The sequence below is a fragment of the Anomalospiza imberbis genome, chromosome Z (genome assembly GCF_031753505.1).
Source record: "Anomalospiza imberbis isolate Cuckoo-Finch-1a 21T00152 chromosome Z, ASM3175350v1, whole genome shotgun sequence".
Lineage (NCBI taxonomy): Eukaryota > Metazoa > Chordata > Aves > Passeriformes > Viduidae > Anomalospiza > Anomalospiza imberbis.
The window spans coordinates 46,470,236-46,493,529 of NC_089721.1; the positions used below are offsets into that span (position 1 = coordinate 46,470,236).

At 36.5% G+C, this 23,294-nt stretch overlaps 1 protein-coding gene across 22 annotated transcripts in view; it reads left to right on the plus strand.

Moving 5' to 3' along the window:
• The first annotated feature begins 286 nt into the window (after positions 1–286).
• The window catches only part of MEF2C (myocyte enhancer factor 2C), a 128,985-nt gene continuing 105,977 nt past the window's right edge, over positions 287–23,294 (plus strand). For 8 of the 22 annotated variants that reach the window (XM_068176633.1, XM_068176638.1, XM_068176636.1 and 5 more), the window contains exon 1: positions 13,474–14,474. The gene's annotated coding sequence lies outside the window, so the exon portion shown is untranslated. Of the gene's footprint in view, positions 441–10,235; positions 10,335–13,468; positions 14,475–23,294 lie in introns of those variants that run through there. The other 14 variants (XM_068176641.1, XM_068176644.1, XM_068176654.1 and 11 more) reach the window with 9 other exon arrangements.

A 23,294-nucleotide genomic window follows, 5' to 3' on the forward strand; every position in this document is an offset into this window, starting at 1 on the left:
CTTCCTTCCTCTTGAAGAATTCCTGGATACTGGATAAGACGACCGCGTAGATATTTTCCATTTGAACTTGCAGAGTACTTTTGAAGGGGGATGGCAACACTCTGTTCATTTGCCAGCAATGACAAAGGTCTTCTTGTCAGTGATACCTTTTACAGCTAAATTTACTCAGGAGTGACAGAAGCAGGTGCACCTTGGCCTGCCAGACACTTGTGCACGCACATCACACAGCCTACAGGTCAACATCCAAAGGAGAAAAAGCCTGGGTTTGCAGAGCAGAGGGTGAGTGAGGCAAACACAACCCAAACTGGGGGGCTTCTCTTCAAAGCCAGCTGGTCTGGCTTTATTCTATAGGAATTTTTTTACCTGATTTTTTTGATCAACGAAGCCCTCAGCAGGTGCTGACAGATACAACTTCCTGGAGAAGCAGAAGAAGGGCACTGGTGAGTTTTAATAGAAAAAAATATGAAATAACCATTCTTATGTCTCTGGAATGCTCTGCGTACCACAGCACTGGGTGATTCAGCTCCAGGTTACTCTCACAAAGCTTTCTTCAAGAGAAAACAGATAAGCTTTGTAGCGTGCTTTGCATTTAACTTGATACAGTGTTTGATTTTATCTTCTGTCACCAAGAAAAGTTTCTTTGAACTGACTGAATAATTATAGTCACTTTCTTTCCAACTGTTTCTATGATTCTGAATGGAAAGAACATAGAGGATTACATGCAGGAATAGCAGAAGCTAAACGGTGCTAGCTGAGGGTGTACTCTGTGCTCTCCATCTGCATCCTTTAAAATAAATGAGTTATCCTGGTAATTTCCAAATAAATGAAAAGGACTTGTTGTCTGTAGACTGCTCAGTATTTGGAACTTCAGCAGTCATTTTAAGGCTTAGAAATTCCTTCTGAACTTCAACTAAGTTTCCTTTGTAATAAAAAGTTAACACTGTTTAGAGCATTTTACAAGCCAATCAAAGGTTTATTGTGCAAACCGGTTGCCTTATACTAAAGTCAAACTTAAATTGTAAGCTACAGGCTCCATAACAGAAGTGCTTGACATGGTGCTTTTTAAAGATATCCCGAATTTACACATTCCCTTGTTTTAAAACCACAAATCACGGCCATGTATATATTCCTTAATTTGCATAAAAACTGTGAAATTAGATGATGGGGGAATATTCTTTTTTTTTTTTTCTAGAACAATAAGCTTTCACTTAATGTAAAAATGCAGGAAAATATGACCACATGTTAAAATAAATATTTTTGAGAGGAGAAAAGCAGTTTTATTATTATTTCTATTTCAAGAACTCATTCTTTCAACTGTGTTTCATAGTATTCATTACAAATTGTTGTGTTAAATTGAAAACATTGATTTGAGTAAACAGACAGAAAACTCAACCATATTAATCATTTTCAGTAAATAGATTCCATAGTCACAAGTCACTGCACAGCATAGAAAAACTAATGGGGGAGAAAAAGGAATCATACATCAATATACTGTTAGACTATTTCTGTAGTAGTGCTTCCCCACATATCAAAATAAATGATACATCAGTCTAAGATTAGGCTGAATAATAATACCTGAATAACAATGCCCTTTTAAACATCCCTGATCTTTGGTTTTATTTCTGCTAGGCTGCTTGGTGTGGGACCCATACAGCTGACAGGGAGGTTCTACCTCAGCAGATCAGGCATAGCTGTCATCCCTTTTCTCCATTTTCAGAGACAAGAAGATGGAAAGGACATTATTTCCATTTTTGGAATGTGCTATATGAAAATAATCACATTTTTGTTTGCGGCAAATATATTCTACTGTATGTGAGAATAAAAGGCCAATAGGATAAAATATTAGTCAAAACATAAACTTCTAAATATTAAAGATATATTTTTTAATCAAATATGAAGTGTAGAACAAACAAAACCCCCAAAATTAGATCTGCCTTTAAAATGAGCAATGCCTGTAAAGCTCTGCTCTGCTCTTTGGTAGATAATGTGTAACGTATGGAAACCAAATCCCCTAAACAGTCATTAAAACAAAGCACTGTTAAATGAAAAGTCAGTAAATCATAATAGCAATTCCTGGAGCTAGCTAGACATTGTTCATGCCAAACAAAACAAGAAAAAACATGCAGCCTGCAGTTTAGAGCCTTTAGTTCTGTAAGCTCTAAGGTCATCAGCATTTTGCTGTACTGATTTTAAAGGCTTGGAAACAGTAATCAATGTGACAAACTCCTGGATACGTTCATGACATTCCACTGAAGTTAGTTCTGTATTTCACTGCACTGAGGGAAAAAGTACTTTGTGAAATGAAAATTAAATATAAGATGCTTTCTTTTTCTAGAAAAAGATTGTTTAATGTTTCAAAATATAGAGGTAACTCACTAGGTAATTTAGACCATTAAATTTAAATGAGTACCCTTAATTGGTCTTTCTGGTTTCTTATTTTTGTCATCAACAGATTTCAGCACATTAAGTGAAATTCTTAAATATTTCTGTTATTAATGAAATACTGAGAGATTAAGAAATAGGAAAACCTAATTTAGTGCATTGAAACATTATAACTATTTCAGTTAGAAAGAAAATCACTCCTAAAATGCCTGGTATATTCTTTTATTTTTGTACCATCTATTCCCTACTAACTAAGAGCTCTGTGGTTAATTTTGTAAATTATGGCAATTTATTCTAGAACTTTTTTTTTAAGCTATAGTGTAGCTCAGCTTTCAGTCTTATGTCTACTGCCTTTTCCAGTAAATCCAAGTTTTAGTGAAAGGAGGATATCTATTTTAGTTTTTCCATAATGCGTGTAAATAAACAATGGGATTTAACTACAAAGCCTTGCCAAAAATCTCAATTTAAGAGATTCACAATCTGGATTGTGTTCTTCAAAAGTTAATTAAATTTTTTTTCATATACTGTTACATGGCATTCTAGGAGCATTTAATAGCTTTCTACTTTCACTTACACTGGTAAAAACTGGACACTTTCCACTGAAGGCAGTGAAGTTGCATATAAAATTAGATGAGATGAGATGCATTATAAAAAATCAGTGGGGGAATAGAATAGCTGTAATTACAGCTTCATACAAGGGTACTTTAAACATGAAAAATATCCATTTTATGCTTAAGCGTATGTGCATTTATATATATAAATTTATATATATATATACACATGCATATACGTATACCTGTGTATATAAAGAGTGTGTATGTACAAATATATATATATGAATGCATATATATACTTTAAATTTATAATTTTCCCCTTGATACAGTAGGCAAAACCTTATCCTAAAAAAGGCATACAACTTTCTTCCTGGACTTTCATTAATTAATATTTTTATTCAGAATTTAATTGGTTAATGGTCTGAGACAGTCACCATGGAAATCTAAGGATCAGACTGCCATTAGGAGTAGTGGACAACTCTCTTCTTTGCCAGTCTGCTGGCAATGTAGAGAGCCACTTGGAGCCTTGCCTGAGGGCTCCATGAGCTGTTCTGGTGAGTGCAAATGGATGGCTTTGCAGATGCTTCCCACCCCTGCACCCCACTGTGGCTGATTCCCAGGTCAAGGCAACACTCACACACCTTGGAGCTCCATGCTCCTACCCCATTTCAAAAATGCTGTTGTACTCTTCATTCACCATAAACCAGGTAACAAGGACAGGTCTCAAAATATACCCCTTGTTACAGTGTACAGGTACACAAACTGTTTGTCAGTGGGAGTTGTCCTTTTCAATTAAAGTGTTGACAATTTATTGCATAGTCAGATATGAGTTTGTTCCTTTGAAAGCAACTAAGCATTGTGAGACAAGCTCTGAAAGCAACACTTACGAAATCTTCAATAAAGAGAAAAGCACAGTGCTTTCTATGCATAATCCTAAAAGCACTGGATTCTAAATCCAGTTCAATAAATACAGCTTGCAAAGAATAAACATCTAAATTTAAGCTAACATACCCAAGTTTACTAGAAGATGTAAAATAACTGCACAGGCAAAAGTAATAAAAATAAATTAATAAAATTATAGAATTAATGAAAAAGCAATTACAGCTTTGTTCACAAATATAGCTATATAGCATTACTAGTTCTACATACATACTTAAAAGTTGTACTTATGGCATATGAAGTGCAATCTAATGTTAATGTAGCTGATGCACTGTATCCTGAAACAACTGTCAGGGCAAAAAAATTAAAAGCTGAATAGTATGCTACCAACATGCTAAAGCTTAATCCTGCAAATCAAACCTTTCTGTTTATGGGTTGCTACATTTTATCTTCTGGTTTGACTATTTTTTAACAAAAAACTCTCCCCTAGTAATTTTAATTTCCCTCTACTTTCTTTTGTTATTATAAAAATAACAATACAGAAGTACATAAAATAGGTACTTACTATAGTTTTTGCTGTAGATACCTGCAGCATTCATTCTTTTCCTTTTCTTTTAAAAGTCCTATACAACTATATGCAAATAGCCATTTCACTAGTATCAATCCATCTCCTGATTTTAAAATTATTATAGAAAGAATACTTGGTAATAACAAATTATTATTGTGTGCAGTAATTCTAAAAGAGTGTATTAACACTGAGAAAAATAGAAGAGACTGTGAACCAATCTACTTATATATCAGAAGATTCCTACCAATGGCTCCTACCCTTGCAAAAAATACACCTGCCCATTTAATTACGTGTCCTTCCACTAAATCAATGCATTAGTCATTTGATACTACACCTCAATCTCACTGAAATGAGATTTAGGTTTGTATCCTTCCACAGAAATACAAGGGAACTGGCTGTAACTTAGGGCAAAGGAACACTTGGTTTCTTTGTTCCTGGGAAAAAGCATTCTTTAAACAGCTTCCCAACTGCTAGGTTTAACCTGCAAAAAGGATGTGGGAACTCCTCATTGAATCTCCATTTAAAACAAATGCCCATATTCCCATTGCCTTATCTTCCCCTACATGAATTGTAGAGTACAAAAAGATCCTTCACAAAAAGACTCTCTTTTAGGAGCTAGAAAACTTTCTAAACCCCTTCCAGATATGTACCTATTCCCCAGCTCTTGCCCCTTTGGCTGAGCAACAGCAAAGAAAACAGTACAGTCACGTCCAGAGGTAAAGAGGTTTTACAGAACTTCCAACTGCTGTAGATTTTAAATATAAAGACAAACATGAGAATCATCATAACATATTTATTTGTTACTGAGAGTCTAAAACTAAAAAGGCTAACAATATATTAGGTCAGTTCAAGAAGTTTCAATACATATTTGAATGAAGTTAATTGATTTTTTTAACAAAAAAGAAGAAAACCCTGAAGTTGTCTCTATATGGTTTTTAGTTGCCTGAAAATAATAATTTCCAACTGAAGGAAGATCAATTTAGTAATCAATTTTCTTCTCCTTTAGCCATGTTAGGGTAGTTATCTGTAAAGTAATTGCTGAAATCAAAACTTGCTGCTCTGATTGGCGGAGATTTTCAATAACATAACAGACCAGAAATGGGAACTTAAATCTGTGCATCATACAGGCCCTGTACAAAGATAAAACTAGATCAAATGGCAGCAACAGCAATTTCAGATGAAATACAAAGTACAGATCCAAACATGACCAGAGGCTTAGTTTCCTTTTAACATCAATAATACCAACTTTTAAAGTACTTTCATGGGAAGAATTAAAACCCCACAGCAGGATGCTCAGTTCAACTCATGGATGGTTTAAATAGTTTAACATAAGTGGCATAATCATGTCTGAAAGCTGACCGAACTATTGTGCAATTGCATTTATGGTCACAGAAATTAAGAGTTCTTCACTTATCAAGAAGAGCTGTCAACTTTCAAAAGGCCTCTCTAAATCATCTAATGAAATATTTGCATTAATTATTGTTTTTACAACAGAGATTTAGTATTACAGCAGCCCTTAGAAGACATATTTATAGATAAACACTTGTGTTTGGAGCTGGTCTAAACAAAACAATTAATTTAGTACTGAAGATTTTGAAAACACCTAATATCACTGTATTTTGTCAAAATGTCCACAGAATAACCTATTAGTTCTTGGTATCTGCATGCAAGCATATCTGTAGAAAAAGGTTTGAGAGTAATACCTTCATACCCTCATTCCATATACTAATCTATCGCTCTTGTATTCAATATTAAATTTATGGTGCAAATATCTCTGTTAGAACAGGTCGGATCACTGACCATTAAAATTTGTGCATCATTTACTCCAATTTTAGTTCCAGAAAGTGGTATGAAATCTGAAAAAGAGATAAATTGTCAGAAAACTGCAAAAATGTTGATTGCTTATCTAAAACATAGCTCAAAGTCTAATCTGGAAAACTCCTGAGAATTCTTTTTTAGGGGAAAAAAAGAAAAATTTTGAATACTCTAAGAGATGCATTTCATGTGTGACATTGGAATACACATCTAAAGCCAGAATGGGAAACCACAGTGGCTTTCAGCAACAGGAGATGAAGTTGACCAACTTTTTTTCCCCCCTTAGAACATGTTTCAGTCTGAATTTTGTTTGAATTGTGGCTAGGCGTCCATCCAAAACAAACCTCCACTTTGCTTGGCCCTCAAAATTACCATGAATTTCATTGTCTGCACAGATGCAGATGCTGATCTAATTTGTAGCAGCTGCAGAATACTTAATTAAGCCTTTTCTAGCCATTTATGGCTGTCTGCTTCTGTATCACATCATCATTTGGTGCAAGATAGAAAAAAGCTTGAGTGTCAAACTATTAGCAAGGGGGTGCAATCATATTTTTTGTTTTAGGCTGTGCATTTTTTGTCAAAATATCTGAAAATATCACAATACCTTCGTCAGGCGATTCCATTTCTGGAAAAAAGAAGGAATGTGCAGCCTAAAAAATATTTTCCTAGTTCCCTCCCAACTTTTCCCAAAATGAAAGTGAATCATGGAGAGATTCTCCTTATTCAGTGGCAGGCAATCACATGGACAAATAAATGTGGTAGAAGGAATAAAAAGGGTGCTCCTTACTTAAATGGTAATTCTGAAACAATTTATGAAAGCCTTTCCTCTCAGAGATAAGTAGAAGGAACTGCACTAGCAGGAACTTCTTTAGATATACCCAGCTAATGATATAGGGGTTTAAGACTTATAAAGCTACATAAATTAACAATGAAATGCAAAGTTATCTTCCTCTGCATCAATTCTAGAAGCTGTGAGAGATAGCTCTTCTGTATTAGCAATCGAGTTGAATAGTAAAGATACTTTATTTCTTGGGTGAAGGTTGTTTAACAATCTAGATAAACTTTAATCACAGATGTATTAGACCACACAGTAAATTACACTTCCACCAAATGCTTTGCTTTTGAAAAAAAAATCTGATGCTTCTGCATATGAGGATACAGAATTATAGTCACGAACACCAGTTCATGAAAAGGACAGCATTTCCAAAATTATTCTTCAAATACGTTCCTGTACTTAAACCATATTAAGATGGGGAATTGATTCCAAATTTCCACTCTAAGTTCATATTTGATTTATTTTTGTGTTTTTGCATGGGGGGGGTGGGGGGAAAATCCCATTTAGCTTGAAATTTTACCTAATTAACTTTATGTCAGAAGAGACTAGGGAAGAATTGAAACTAGTTACTGATATGTGAGTTTGTCTGAGACTAAAGTTTTGCTTGCCAATTTCTTACTAGCACTGAAAAACTTCAAAACCCTAGATGCATTTCTTTCAGGCAAGTCTAGACACACATTTTTGGAATATTTAAACCTCAGCAAGGGAGAGGTTAGTAGGTCAAATTCTTCCTATATTTACACTTAAGTAAGATCATGGGCTACAAGAGTTATACCCCTATAATGCATATGTGTATATATAAACTTTATGCATTTGGTGGAATAGTGGCATACCATGGTAAGTACATTTGAATTACTTAAAGAGAGAGAGTGGCTGGTACAGGAACAGGACTTAGAGCATACCCAAAGATTAATTTTGAGTCAGAAGTTGGATCTGGGTGGCCAGTGACATAGAGCTGAGCTTTCATTTTACTGTCTCATCTCAGCCTGTCAGAGTACACTGGATTTCAACAAACTTCAGGGGACTTTGCATATAAGCTCCATGTTCCACACTAAGCAAGAGATTTCAGATTTCTATAGCTATTGACTTCCTTCAGATGCCATTTCAGTCTCATTGTGAAGAAAAATATTAAAAAATATACATACCTTAAGAATTACTTTTTTCTAAAATGCATGTGTGGCAAGAGTAATTACCACTAGACACAGATTTAATTCTAATATCAGTCTGTGTTGTCATTTACAAAGTGATAAATACTATTTTTACACTCTTTAGGACAAATTTAGTAATGTCTAATCTCTGAAAGAAAATGTATTTGTCTATGAAGAAATTATCTCCTATCTCTAGTCTGAAAATAGTTTTTTAAAAATTTCAATTAAAAATGTCTTGGATGAAAAAATATCTTTGGGCAGCTGTTTATGAGATATTTAAAGGACAATTGGAACTTGCAAACTACAGTTTCAGAAACTGCCTTTAGTAACAATGAAATACTGCAGATTACTAGAACAGGATTAATTTAGCAAAACAAACAAACCCCCTTTTCATTGTTGACTTAACGCATTTGGCAGCCTTTTTCCCTCTAAAATCAATCTCTTCCATTTAAAGGCCCTTGAAAATATCAGCAGAGGAGCATAAAAAAATCTCTTCATTTCTTCATTCAAAAAAAAAAAAAAAAAAAAAAAAAAAAAAAAAAAAAAAAAGGGCGTTGGGCGGGAGAGCGGGAGTGGTGAATTGAAAAAAAACATCTTTCCAAAAGGCTGGATAATGTCCTACGTTAATGTTAACCCCAAACTCTTCATCTAATCTCACTCACTCCACTGCTTCAATACCAGCCTGCTGGACACCGATCTGTCCCCCTTCCCAGGACTGTCATGTGCTGCTGGAGTTTCCCGAGACTGGCCCTACATGTCTGGCCACTCCAACCCCCTCTGAAGCCACGGGACTCTGGCTCCGACCAAGTACCTACCCTCCTGTGGCTGGCGAGCAGCAGCCGCTGCTCCATCCTTGCCCTGAGCTGATAGGATTGGCAACCCGGGTTCCGCTTGGCACTACAAAGCCTGCCATAGTGGCGACACCCACTTGTTCCAAAGGTCGGAGCCGTGGGCAAAGGTTCTGAACAGGCTCCGGAGGAGCCCGATGAAGGCAGTTCTGCCAGGGAACGCAGGGCAGGGTTCTGCTTCCAGCCTCCTCAAAGCAGTCCTTTGGTCAGGACTTCCCAACCCTTTGCTATTCCCGGCCAGTCCCACACAGCCATAGCCGCAGTAGAACAGCCCCTGCTCCCGCTGCCCGTCCTCGCCGGGACCACCCGCTCTAGCGTCAGTGGGCGCCCGGCCGGCTTTACACAGGCCCCGCACCGCCTCAGCGTCTTCCCGCCAGAACGGGGACGAGGAAAGGCCTGTGGCCGCAGCACCGGCAGCGCCGGCGCGACCCGGGAGCCCCTGGCACTCGCCATCCCGCCCGGCGCCGCCAGATCCGCGGAGCCGGAAGAGATGGGGCCAGAAAGCAGCGTCGTACCTACTCCTGCTGTGACTCCCGGCCACCGCACCCGGAGGAACACCCCAGCACGTAGAAATTATGAGTCAATAAATAAATGAGAAGAAGCCCAGGTAATGATGTGTGCAGGTGCGAGGGGTTGGGGCAGAGGCCAGAAAGGTCGCCCCTCCAGACCAAGTTGTTCCAGTTGGGACCCCCTCTCCACAACTACAGGTGCAGAGAAAAACAAATATTTGGGGTAAAAAAAAGTGCTGGTGCTACCTGGTTGCCTTCCTCAAAGGAGACCTAAGGAGATGCATGTCTGGTGTTGGCAGCACACATACCTTCCTTTTATAGAAGGAACAAAATTAATATGCCAAACTTTACCATTTTAAAATTAATCCCAGCCTTTTAAACAGGCATTTAGTAAACAATGAGATGGCTGTGTTTTCCAAAATGCATGTCAAAGTATAAATACCAACTGGAGGATAAGTACAGCCTGAAATCAATAGTTCTGTAATTTTATTGATAGTGTAGCATCCCTGAGGTAGGATTTAGATGGAGTTTATAATAGCTTCTGAAAACGTCAAGCTACTTACAAGTAAAATAGGCCTAAATGCACACCAGTAAAGATTCATATTCTTTTTATAGAAATTACTTCATTAATCTCCTAAAATATATTGAAGGTTTGCATTTTAATAATATGCTACTTCTGTGCTTTTAAACATCCAAGGTGCCGAACAAGAATTGTAAACTGTGACGTAACTACCATGGGAAAGATTAAGTAAAGCATTGGAGGCGGATGATTTTGACAATAAAGAGGGTGTATGTGGTAAGTGTTTAATATTTTTTACGTTTAATATCACCAAGTACTATTTATTATTTTTTAGATTTTTGTTCAAAGCAAAACCTGGAGAGCAAAACTCTACTGTGTTATATACTTAAAGGAACATCTGGGACAACGGTTTTCTGTAATCATTGCACGATATGTGTGGTGATAACACCATTTTAGTAATGGCACACCATTTTATTTACAGTTAATATGTCAGCAATGCATACCTTGCAGATATATTTTTTGCAATTAAACAATTTTGCAAAGAATCATGTACAGGCCATCTCACTGCAGTGGTTCACAAAGCAATTAATTTGTGCTCCTGAAATACAACCCTGAAATTATCTGAGATTATATCTTTTTGTTCATTATAAAAGCATATGGTTTGAGGGAATATTCTGAATGAATGAAGAACAAATACAGTACTGTTGAATAATCTTGTGGGGTAGATTAATCTATAGCCTCGATTTCTCTCAGGGTGGGTTGCTGTGGCAACCGCCCCAGCTCACTTTAAAATAATTTCATAAAGCTCTCTTCAAGAGCTGCACCCAGCATGGGCCAAGTTTAAAAGCAGCCAGACATGGAAAGAAGAGTTATACCATGTTGCTCCTACAAATAGGGAGGTGGTGGAAGAAAGCTAAGTGTAGAGTGGAATGGATTTGAGCAGAACATTAAACAGAAAATAGAAACCAAGCTAGCCCAGGGTTAAGATGCAAAGGAGGTGGGTAATTTCATAGTAACCTCACTGCATTTCAGTTTAAACACCATTAAAGGATGTAAGCTGGCAATCTCATTTCTCCTAAGGGAAAAATGTGTTCTGCATCTACAAAAGAACAAAAATGGACTTTGATAATCAAAAGAAATGTTACCTTGAAGTAATCATACTTGTAATGGAAAGAGATACTTGGAGACACTCTTTAATAAACCTTTGGCGATCTAATTTTATAATTACTACATTATGACCGATGTCTCATGGTTTAAGACACTGCATGCCTCAAGTGGTAGATTGGGAAAAAAAGTTGTCAGCAGATCCATATATGGACTGTGGACAGCAGAAAAGCTGTCCACAGAAAGTTCTTGTGCCAGAAATTTGAAAAGGGTGCATTTGTGGAGATTCAGTACATGTACAGACATCAGAACAAAATTTTTTTACTGTTTGAAATTATTTCAGGTTTTTAAATGAAATCCAAAGAGAAGGAAACAAAAACACCGAGACATTTCAAATTATGTTGCATAAGTTCATGCCTTGTCTAACCCTGAAATGAGTGACAAATCCTGATCCCTTTCCTTATACCTGTTTGTCCTTCTGGCATCTGAATCCTGTTGTAAAAATCAAGATGTCCTTTACATGGATTTGATGAATTGTGCTCATGACAAAAACTTGGCATGGCTTTAAGGTGCTCCAGTATGTGAAGGTCACAACTATTAAAAGATTAGACCACAAGTGCCCACATGGAGGTGTAGTTGAAGTTCTAAACTGCTGTATACTTTTATTTTCTGAAATATTTGCTTACTGTAATAACTACTTTCAAAATATGACAGTGCTCACATTCTGTCTTGCCAGTTGAAGCACTGCATTACCAACTAACCAGACACCAGAAAACTTACACATCCTGCACAAAATAAAGCAGATGCCAGTCATTTTCAGTTAGAGCACAAAAGTGAAGTCTTGACATAATTTTCTATTTTTTGCCAAAAAGAATATACAAATATTGCTGGAGAGTTGGGTGCCACACTGGGAGACCAAAATTGTCTGTGGAAGAGGCATAACAAGGGTACAACCTGTGTAAATGTTCTGTATTTCTTTCCTGCTGTGCTTCACAACAGACCTGAAGCTGAAAAAATATTTCTTTCCCAATGTTTTTTAGGCTGTGCTAACGCTGCCGTGCTTATGTGCCTCTTACCACCGTGTACAATGTGCTTGACTTGTATCAGATTGCCTGGTGGCTCTGAGCGCTTGAGTATCACTGTCATTATTGGTGTGGGTACATTTGTAGCATGTCACTGTACGGAGAGTCATGAGCTCTCACCCAGACAGACCAGAACATGGATGAGACCCGCAGTATTCTCTAGGGATTTGCATTGTGAGCAATTGCAGGGTGCTTGTTAGAACTACCTGAGCTTTGTTTTGCTCTGAGCTTTCAGCATCCATGTTTTAAAGAGTACAGTTGAACTGAAAAGGTAATTATTCACTGTCAAATACTTTGGAAGTAGGTCAGTGGCCCAATGAGATGTTTCTAGGGGAAAAGACTGTGAGACCAAGGACTTGTATTAAAATAACCCAAATATATATTTATCTCTGTGTTTGAATTCAGTTAGTTTGGCTTTATCACATGTGCTGTTCCTATTTCCAGTACCTTAATCTATCATTAAAATAATACTCTGTGCCTTTACAAACACCCCTGTTCCTCCCAAAGGATCATAAAAGTTGGCTATCCACAGAAAAATTTTAAAAGTATGTGCAAGATCCAGTTTTGCTCAAATCACTGCATGCGTTTAATCTGGATTCAAACTCACAGTGCAGCCCTTTCAGTCCAGTTTTAGAAGCGACTGAACCTATTAAAAAATGTAAAGCCCTGTCCACACACAGCGTGCTCTCAATGCTGCATTTCTGCGGTTAAGTCTGACACTAGACCGTCTCCGGCAGCTTCTCGTGGCCGGGACCTGCTCGAGGAGGAAAGCGGGCCCAGATCTGGCCGGTTCTCACCATGGGGAAAGCGCCGCTGAGCCGGCGCTGCGCCGTAGCCGTTCTCGATGTTGCGGGACGCGGAGCCGGATGAGTTAGGAAAGTTGGGCTGCTCGGCAGGCGCAGGTCTCAGGAGGGGGAGCCTAGCCAAGGGGCTGGGCGGGAGGTCTCGGGGGCGGGGGCAAGTGCCAGAGGACCGCAGCCCTACTGCGCTCCGGAGGCGGCGCAGGGGTAGGCGCCCTCTGGCTTGCAGCAGAGGCCATGGGCCGGCTGCCCCCTCTCGGCGCCCGCCCCTCCCCAACGGAGGTGAAGCCGCTCCGAAGGTGCCGCCTCGGGGGTTGCCGGGGATGCAACACGCAGGGACGTTGCGAAACCTGGGCTCCGCAGGTCCCCGGGTGCGGCGAGCTCGGTTACTGCCCCACAGCCGGGCCCTGACCGGCCGCGCTGACCGGCCTCAGATGCGCTGCCGCGGGCGGTGCGTGCCTCCCAGGTTCGCAGCCCTCCTGCCTTCCCTCCGCACGCTGCTGGTACCTCACCAGGAGGGGGAAAACACGCACCGGCTCGCCGCCTTCTCATCGCTTTGTATAATAAAGGATGTCATTAGGTTTGCGTGTGGCATATGCCATTACCCCCACCGTAAAACTAAAATTAGCAAAATGTCAGGAATGGAAAGATTGATTCACCTAAGATGCAATTATCATTTAAAAAGTGCTTGATTGAGGTGCTGATGCTTAGTGATTTATTCTGCATACCATATACATAATTAAAGTAGTGTAGTGGAGCAATTTATCAATCTAGTTTAGACTAGAGGGGCAAGGAGCTGCTGCCGCTGCTGCTGCTCAATGTTTGTTTTATTAAAACGCTTTCGGGATCTAATCCCGCCCCTTTTTTGCGAGACTGAAACTGATTATTTCTTCAGCTCGGGAGGAGAGTCATTCGTTTGGGATTGCGGGAGAAGTAGTGAAATAGAGACACAGAGAAAGAGAAGAAAAAGGAGGAAGAGAGAGAAGCAGAAAAGGACACCTCATCAGGAGTGTATTTTGAATTCCTTTCTCGCCTCCCCCTTCCCCTCCGCGATGTTACAAAGGCTGTGAGCTATTCGCCTTTTCCCATTCGCCTGCTGCCACTTCCTTCCTGGACGATCTCAGGACGAGTCCAGTTACTTTTGATCTGACCAGCAGCTCAGCCACTTTCTCCTCCTCCACGCAGCACACACGCGCACACACGCGCACCACACACACATGCACACATACACGCAGTACACACCCCAGGCGTCTTCTGGCTGCTTATTGGATTGACTTTGAAGGTTATGTGTGTGATTCAAGACGGCTGCATGTTGAACCAGGTGGTGAATATTTAAGACTGAAAGAAGTAAAGGGATTTTTTCTTTTTCCTATGAAAGGAAAATATCCGAAGGACTAATCTGATCAGCCAAACAGCTAACTGTTTACAATGTAAGTACATGTGAAATTCAGCGTCAGAATAAAATATAGTGGGCATAGTACAAAAGCCCTAGGTACATTTCCTATCGCGTTTGAAGAATGTATCAGTCATTTTATGTGAACTGGAATTGAGGTTGCTTGCAGACTTTTAGTGTGTGACTGTGCAGTTGCTTAAAAGTAACTTGCTAAACAAATAAGAGTTAAATCTCTAGTAAATTATGGCGAACTTGTCTCTATCAATGTCGTAAGTGTTTAAACTTTGATGAAGTTAGTTTACATAATTTATGTGCTTGATATTATGAAATATTGGAAGCTTATTTGATTTAGATGGCTCTTAGTTGATTTAAAAGCTATGCCCTTGTAGTGTTTGCACTCTGATTTATCAGGGTAGGGAAACAATCTAGTTTCAGTGAAATGCTCTTAAACTTCATTGTATCACAGGCTCTTCAGTCTTGAGTTTAAGTAGTGCGTGCTTGCAAGTGTTCAACTTTGTACATCTTTCATCTGAATTACTTACATTTAAGATGGGAAGACCCCTTGCTTTTATATGGGAACTTAAATAATGGTCTGCAAACTGATTTTGGAACAGTATGCTTTGGTCTTTACACAGCACTTTGAGTAATCTTTAAATTTTTTAACACAAAGGAGCTAATCAGAATTACAGAACTAGTTGACATAATTGCAGTACAATCACTTACAGGCTAAGATAAAGTCTAATGTAAATGAGAGACTTGTAAGATTATTGTCGCATTATGTATTTAGAATACTTATTATTTCCCATAAAACTTAGTGTGAGCTTCTGTTGGCCTGAAAAACAAAACAAAAGCTAATAACCCCATTATTAGCTTTTCCATACTACTACTACTACTACTAATAATAATAATAATAACAAAAAGCAATGCAGCAGGGTGCAAAACAAAACTTAATGAATCATTGAATCATTGTGGGTATCTAAGCATTGTCTTTTATAGAAAAGTTCTATTTTCTTTCTTGTGTGTAATGATTATTATTACCAAATAACTACATACTTAAATAAATACTGTATTAGACAATTTAAGACTAAAGGTTTAAGAGAATTAAACAGAGGAAGGCACTTTACCAGTACTTTGCTGATGATCAGAAAGTAATAGATTTGACGCAAAATTTTCCCTGCACATATCTGATAATCACCTTAATGGCATATGTCCTAGTTTCATATCTTTATTTTAAAGTAACTTTGAGTTGAATGATAAACTTTTTTAGAAGCATCTTCTCATTTAGAAGACTATATTTCTTTCATGGACACTTTCCTGGCTATTGTGTTTGAACAGTAAAGATGTTTATATGGAGTATAATAACTAATCCCTAGATGCTTGGCAGAACATGGAAATAGTACCACCTGTGAACCACTACTCCAGCACCTCTGTATTGCACACATACTAATTTTCAGTTCAAATGATAAGTCATATGGTTTCTCTGGGGATTTGTTATTTTGTGAACTGTATTTATTACAGGATTTCAAGTACCTTACTTTAACTCCAAACCTGACAAACTTTCTTACTTTATTAGTTTTCTTAAAATATCCATTATATTGTTCTTTCTGTATTAATGAGTACATAATTAATAATGAGCTACGCTGAAATATCTGTCCACACTTCTGTCCTTTTGGAAGTAATAGAAAAAATTCTTGAAGAACAATTTAAGACAATGGTCCTTTGTCCCGGGTGTCTATGTCCTTTGTTGTACATGTATTTTTATTTGAAATACTTGCTGTTCATATGTATTTAAACTTATATGCTCTACACAGTATGAGAAGGTAGCTCTGGGACCTGAACATGGAAAGGCTCTTTCATGCATGGAGTTCTGACACAACCATTCCCACTGGCAATGCTGAGACTACTTGTGAGGAAACGAGCAAGTCACAGGGATAACAATTTACAGGATCAGGACCCAAAGAGATTAAAGCTCTTGCCTGTCATAAAGCTTTCATAGGACAGAGATGTAAAGAATGTCACTTTCAATACCCTATAAAAGAATGCAGGGATCAGATATTGTCTGCATCCTCTTAAGATTATTTGACTAAGAAAAAAGGAAATGTAAGTTTAGGAGCCTTATTAAAATTGGTACTAAATGATAAGTAGTGTGGGAGATTAAGTCTTTTACAGTTATGTTCCTGAGTTTCTAGTTTTGGACCATAATAAAATTAATTCAAATAACTTCTTACTGTGAATTTTCTTCCAATATGGGATCCAGATTTTTTTTCCTCTTTTTAAACATTTCATTTACCTGCAACACATATATTCAAAACCAGAGATACCTTTCTTAAATGGTTCTTTTTTTAAAAAATGCCTATAGTGTTACAGACAAAGAGAAATGAAGCTTCCTGAAGCACTTCACAAAAGTTTGCTTAAGAAATATTTTTGTAACTCATTATTCAGTAGATAAAAGTTATTATATAGAAACTTAGAAACTGATCAGGAGCTGTGAATAGAATATTTTGCCAACTTAATTTCTTTTAATTTTACTTTTCTCTATAACAGATTGATTTGTTGTTCATCATGTTAGTTTAGTTCGCTTTCAGAGACAGCTGAAGTTATTTCTATATTTCATTCAGGAAGAAGTCATTAATTGTTACTAGGTTCTTGAAAGGAAAAAATGCTTGGTGTTTGATACATTAAAGTCTATTTTTATCTGTTTGATATAATTATTCAAATTTGTGTGATAATTTTTCCAAAAATAAGTAAGGTGTATTGGTGTATTTTCTTGAAAACACTGATGATGGAGATGAATCTACATAAGCTGTTATGTAATTTCCAAGAATTCATAGTCCTTGCTTTAGCATCCTGAATAATAACCAAAACACTTATATTTTTTATGCATTTTAAGTTTTTTAGTTTTGCTATTTGATATCAGCAGAGAGAGTTTTCTATATCCTCATTTAGGCTCTGTAATGACTTAGGTGCAAAATATTTTAAAAAATATATATGTAATTCTGAAAACTAGAAAATGTCAAGCTTAACAGAGTTATAATTCTGATATTTGAAAAGGATGAAAATACAATTTTGCATCCTGCTTCAGAAGCAAGATGGATTCAGAAGAACTTTGGTCAGAAAACACTGATGGTGCAAGAGAAAAATTGAAAAACAGAATTTTTAAACTAGTTTTAGAAGTAATTATTTGAGTCCTCTGACCAGCTTTAATGTAATTTTCTTAGAACTGATGATCAATGATACATGTCATTAATGATACAGGTGATTAAAAGCTAGTGTCTTCAGCCCTCCAATGCCACTGTCTCATTGACTGCAGTGCAGTAGACGTTTTCTATTCGCTGAGATCTGTCATCTTTAGGAAATCAGACCAGCTTATAGGGGTGATTCACAAAACCAACAGTGACAACAAAGTCTTATGTGCCTTACAAAAGAAGGATTAAGTAGTTCACATGTCATTTTGATTGGACAGCAATAAAAGCTGATTGTTGTGGCATAGCAAGACACACTTCAATTTTAAGTGATTATTGTATGAGACAACTAGAACTCTGTTGCTTAGTCATTGTTAAATGTAATTCAAATCAAGGAAAACTCAGTTTTGACATTACTGGATTTTTATGACTTTATAGTGAAAGTACAGCTGCTTCTAGCATTGTACACAAATTGTATAAAAACTTCTTAATACACCATTTAGTGGAAATACAATTAAAATGTTGTAGATTATTGTTCTTGGATTTTTTTAAAAAGATGGTTGTCTAGATATTTTCATGTAATCACAATTTAAAGTTACTAAAAGTGCCTAGGCTCTAAAGAGTGTCTAGGACCATACTAAATTCACTGCACTGAACCATATTAAGAGCTTATAAGAAGAAGACAGTGCTAAAATGTGTCAGGGCTTCACAGATTTATCAAAAATTATAATATTGAACAACAACTAAAGAATCTTATTTTATTCTGTTATTTTTTAAAATATAATGTGTTGTAAAACTATTATTTGTGTTGCATGTGTGGTCTGATTTGAAAATAGCCAAGACATTAAGTTCTGTCCCTATATTATTAAATATGTCATTTATCAGTGAGAATAGAGTTTTTTCCTATTTGCATAATTTAGTTATAATGTACAGCCTTAACATTTAGAACTATGAAAGTAGAAAGCTGATAACTTCTATGATCATTTTATACAATATTTCAAAAGAACTCCTTTTTTTACCCAACTGATGCCTCCTAGTGTTTCACATAATAAAACACTAATGAGTCAACCATAAATGTAAATATTGTTCTTTCATTTTCTTCATCTTATGTGGTACATAAAATTAATATTTATGCTTTTAATTTTGTATGTGTTATTTTAATCAGACAGGAAACTCACATAAATTCAGATGTCTCATTTAATGGATACTGAAGGTGCATTTCTATTTTCTTTCACTATAGCTTTGCCTAGCTGTGTTTTGAAAAGTTTAAGTTATATAGAGTACATTTTCCTTTTCTCCTTTTGCTTCCTATGTGCATTAAATTAATTTCTCAACAATGTATTATTAGGCTCAAACATGAATTTTAAACATTTGCTTGCATGATGCTTTGAAAAGCATGCCCTCAAGCAATAAATGCAGTTATAGAAATGTTTGAAATGTGCTAAGGGACCTCACAGCCAAATAAGATTGAAAATGCTGGTCTGCAACATGCTCGCTCACTGCAGTCTGCAAATAGTTATCATATTTTGTAGCCATTCCTGATTATTTTACTTTTATATGATCAAGTAAACTGTATGAAGACAGTTTTCAAATCCACAAAATGTGCACCTTACTCTTTTAGCTGTGTGTATGGATGATAAGTACTTCTGAAAAATAGTTCATTTGCATAAAATATTTGAGATGGAGTTTGAAGTGGTAAAGGCATTGTCCTTTCCTTACAAGTGCAGTCTGGTTGTATAGCTCCTGAATGCCTCAAAAATCCGCATTCAGCTCTATCATACAATGGTAGAAATTTTTACCTTTTATTTTATGGAAAAGTTTTATTTTCAAAAAGTTATCTAGCATCAGTGTGACAAAACAAAACCTATGGGCCTCAGCTGTATAGTGGATCTGTCAGGTATGCTCTTATAACAATAAAGAAGCAGCCAAGACTAAGAATACTCTTACACAACTAATGCCACAGTTTTATGTAAAGTATGAGATCAATTTAATGAAAACTGTGAAAATAAAGCCTGTTATTCTAAGATTTTCAAGAAAAGCAGTGAAATTCCTTGGCACTTATTCTGTTCAAGAAGTCTTAAAGTTATATAAAGTCAGTTTGAAATTAAAAATTAAAGTTTAAGAGTTAATATGAGCAATAAAAATTTGTGCCTTCTCAATGCACTTACAATAAATTAAGGGGCCTATTTACAGAAATTCTGACTGAATGCAGAGAGTTAAATCTATATATGCAAATTTCAGTCATGCAAATTAGTATCTGACTTTAGAACATTTAAAAAGTGCATATTTTAGGATAGTGTTTTGCCATCAGTCCTGTTAACATAACATTTTTCTCCCAAGTGTAAAGAGAACGTTACAAGACCAGTCATTTATTTAACCCAAGAAATATCACTCAGAAGCTTATTCTTTAAACTTCTTGCATCTTGAAAGTGTTTCAAAATATGCAAATGACACCTGTTATTCTGCGAGGAAAGCTAACATGCTATTGATAGAACTTTCTGATATATGACATTGCAACTTGCATTGTGAAGAGAAAGAAAATGTGGAAGAAAAATAGAGGGAAGTATAGCAAAAAAGAATCTTTGTGTCATTTCCAGTTTGATACTCTGAAATACTGCCAAACAGAATCCCACCCAGATTTTTTCCCTTTTTTTTTTTTTTTTTTTTTAACAACTAAATACATTTAGATTGCAGAGATCTAAATTACAGCCTACACTTGTGTTATCTGATTTAGAGATTTCTGGACAAGTTGTCTGAGAATTATTTTAGTCCTATATGGAATACACTGGCACAATATGGATTCAGTAATCCCACCAGTGAGGTCTGATAGACTATGCCCCATTTGTAATCCCCTGAACAGGTGTTTTAGCAGTCACCTGCTCCAGCAGGGTAGATGTACTTATTTCTGCCTTCTGGCGCTTCCCCAGTATTGGAAACCTGCAAGAGCTCGAGTGAAGAGAGCTCCAGAGATCTTGGCCAGTACAGCTGGTCCTGGAAGTCAGTTAGTATCTGCTTGCTTCATTTCAGCTAACCATAAGGCAGCCCACAGATTAAGGACAGAATTGAACAGATGGCATACAGCTCCTCTGCCTTCTTTTCCCAGGTTATAAAGCTGATATGAAACTTAGATTCAAATCTAACAAGTCTTATTTTACTCTTATTTCTTCAACAGTATAACTGATTATATGACGCTTATAATAAAAATTATTAACCAAATACCAGTGTAGGAATTCACCTTAAATATTACCATCTCTTTTTTTTCATGCTGTAATCTCAAAGTGTAAGTGAACTTAATTAGAAACAATATTATTTATGTTTTCTTTTATAGATATAGGATGCATGCCACTTGTGGAAACCATTTTCAGTTAAATTTCACTGTTTACTTTTAAGTTGTCAATCAATAGCTGTTAGCGAAGTATGTACAAAGGGCAAGGAGAGAGGCTTGTGAAATTGTTTATAAACCACATCAGAACAAGTCCACAAAATGCAGAATACTATCCCCACGTGAAACATTAGTTTTAGTAATATAAAAATCCAAGTAACAGAGTAGAACATGCCAATTGTGTGATTTTGAATAAAATTCTTTCCACTAGTGAAAAAAAATTTCAATATGACATTATATTTGAAATAAAAGTGCATTTTTTGTTAAGATATTATTGGATTATCAGAGAAATTATAATGTTTCAGAACATATTCACTCTGTAAGTAGTTTGATGCAGAAATTTCATTTAAAAATTCAATATGGACTTCTCAATGAACACTGTTTTAAATAATTTCATTGGAGTTAGGTAGAAAAGCTGTCCCTTAAAACAGGGGCTAGGAGGGGTGGTCATTGTAGACAAACAACAGGACATTGAGGTTCTCTGACCATCCTATAATGCTGGCCCATGTGTCCCCTTCTGCCTGGCATTTTAGCCTCAGAATTTTACTGCCAAGAACTCCCTTTGATGGCCATATCCCATGGGAATGCCTAGGCAACTACTATAAAAATGTTAATAGTCTGGGGATATTCTATGAAACCAGCAGGAGACAGTACATTCTCTAGATTTAGCCTCAGGACTGCATTATGTCTGTCCATCTGTGTCCTGAATGTGTTTCTGCTTATACTGAGTATGATAAGTGGGAGAACAGCAATAGAGGAGGAAGGCTTTTAGGGAGGTTAGAAGAATGTGGATATGGTCTATTTGGTAAGAGGAAAGTGGACAATACATGTTAGTCAAACTTAAAACTTTAATCTTGCAGAATATTTTCCTCTAAAATACCTGTTGAAGTGTATGTAATTAATCTTGCTGTGAATAATCTTTAATTGTTGCAGACATAGGGCAGTGGTCTTACTGATTTTTGATTGAAATATGTTGTATAGCTGTAAGGAAAGATCTTTGGAATAGTATTTGATGAGACAAATTTGATTTGATTTTGCCAACAGAATCTTGGAGAAATCATCAGTTTTCCCTTCATCTTGTTTATGTATATAAGATGGACAATAGCAGAAGAATGAGAAAGGAATCCATGTTATGACCCCAGTGCAATCTATGAAATGTGTGAATTTGCATACTTACTAATTGTCTTCGTGACACATTATTTTTAGAATACTGAGCCAGAAAATGCATTCATGCAGTAGCGTACAAAATTTATAACTTTATCTGAAACACACATAGACAAATTTTAGAAATTATAAATTCTTGGTAGGTAAAAATCTGTGTGTCTTCACAGGGAAAATAACAGGATCCTGTGTTTCCATTTTATTGTTGATGCTGCCATAAAAAAGATTATGCATAGGATAGAAAGAGAAGAATGATCTTCTACATTTCCTGTAATATTGGCATACAAGTTGGACTAATATTTTTGTGGGTTTTCCAAAAATTGTTATTGACAAAGAAAAATGAAAATCTATTTTCAATACATGTTCCAGTTGTATTTCAGTTGTGTTCCAGTTCCTCACTGAGAACCTTGCAATTAGTTCAGTTATGCTTCCAGTAGATAGTGTCACAGGCTTAGTACTACACTGAGTGGTAACATACAAAATAGTCATCTAGAAAGCATACTTATTACCTGCTATCTTTTCAGAAATTTCATATTTTTAAAAATTGCATGACAGGTGATGCAGTGGTGATAGGCATAATGCAAATCATTATGACAGATAAAAAGCAAGCAATAGAAAAATTACTATTTTTGCATCATATTTTTAATGCTATTAGAATTATTTCCCTATGTTTCTAATCATGTAGTAATACACATAACTGAGGGTGCAAGGATTTCTCAATGGAGGCAGGGTGGGGTTTTTATTTAACTTTTTTTTTAATCAATATAGAACAATCAATATAGAACAATTTTTTAATCAATATAGTAAGAAACAATATGCCATGCAACAAAGAGGCATAACGAAAAAGAATGACATTCTGCTTTGTTTTTAGGAGCAGTACTTGTCATGTATCTGGGCAAATGATGATTTTCTTGAGCTGCATTCCATTACAAATCTCTAAAAGTCACCACAGTAAAACAGTAGCACTGTGTTCTACCACATTTGTATATGATTACAAGCAAACTTTGTAGTCCATCACTTGTAACCTTTAACCACCACTTTAACCTTGTAAAACATCACTTCTTTGACTACTCCAACAGGACACTTCTACAGATTTCTGATAAAAAGTAATTTTGAGACTAGTCGGGAAGAA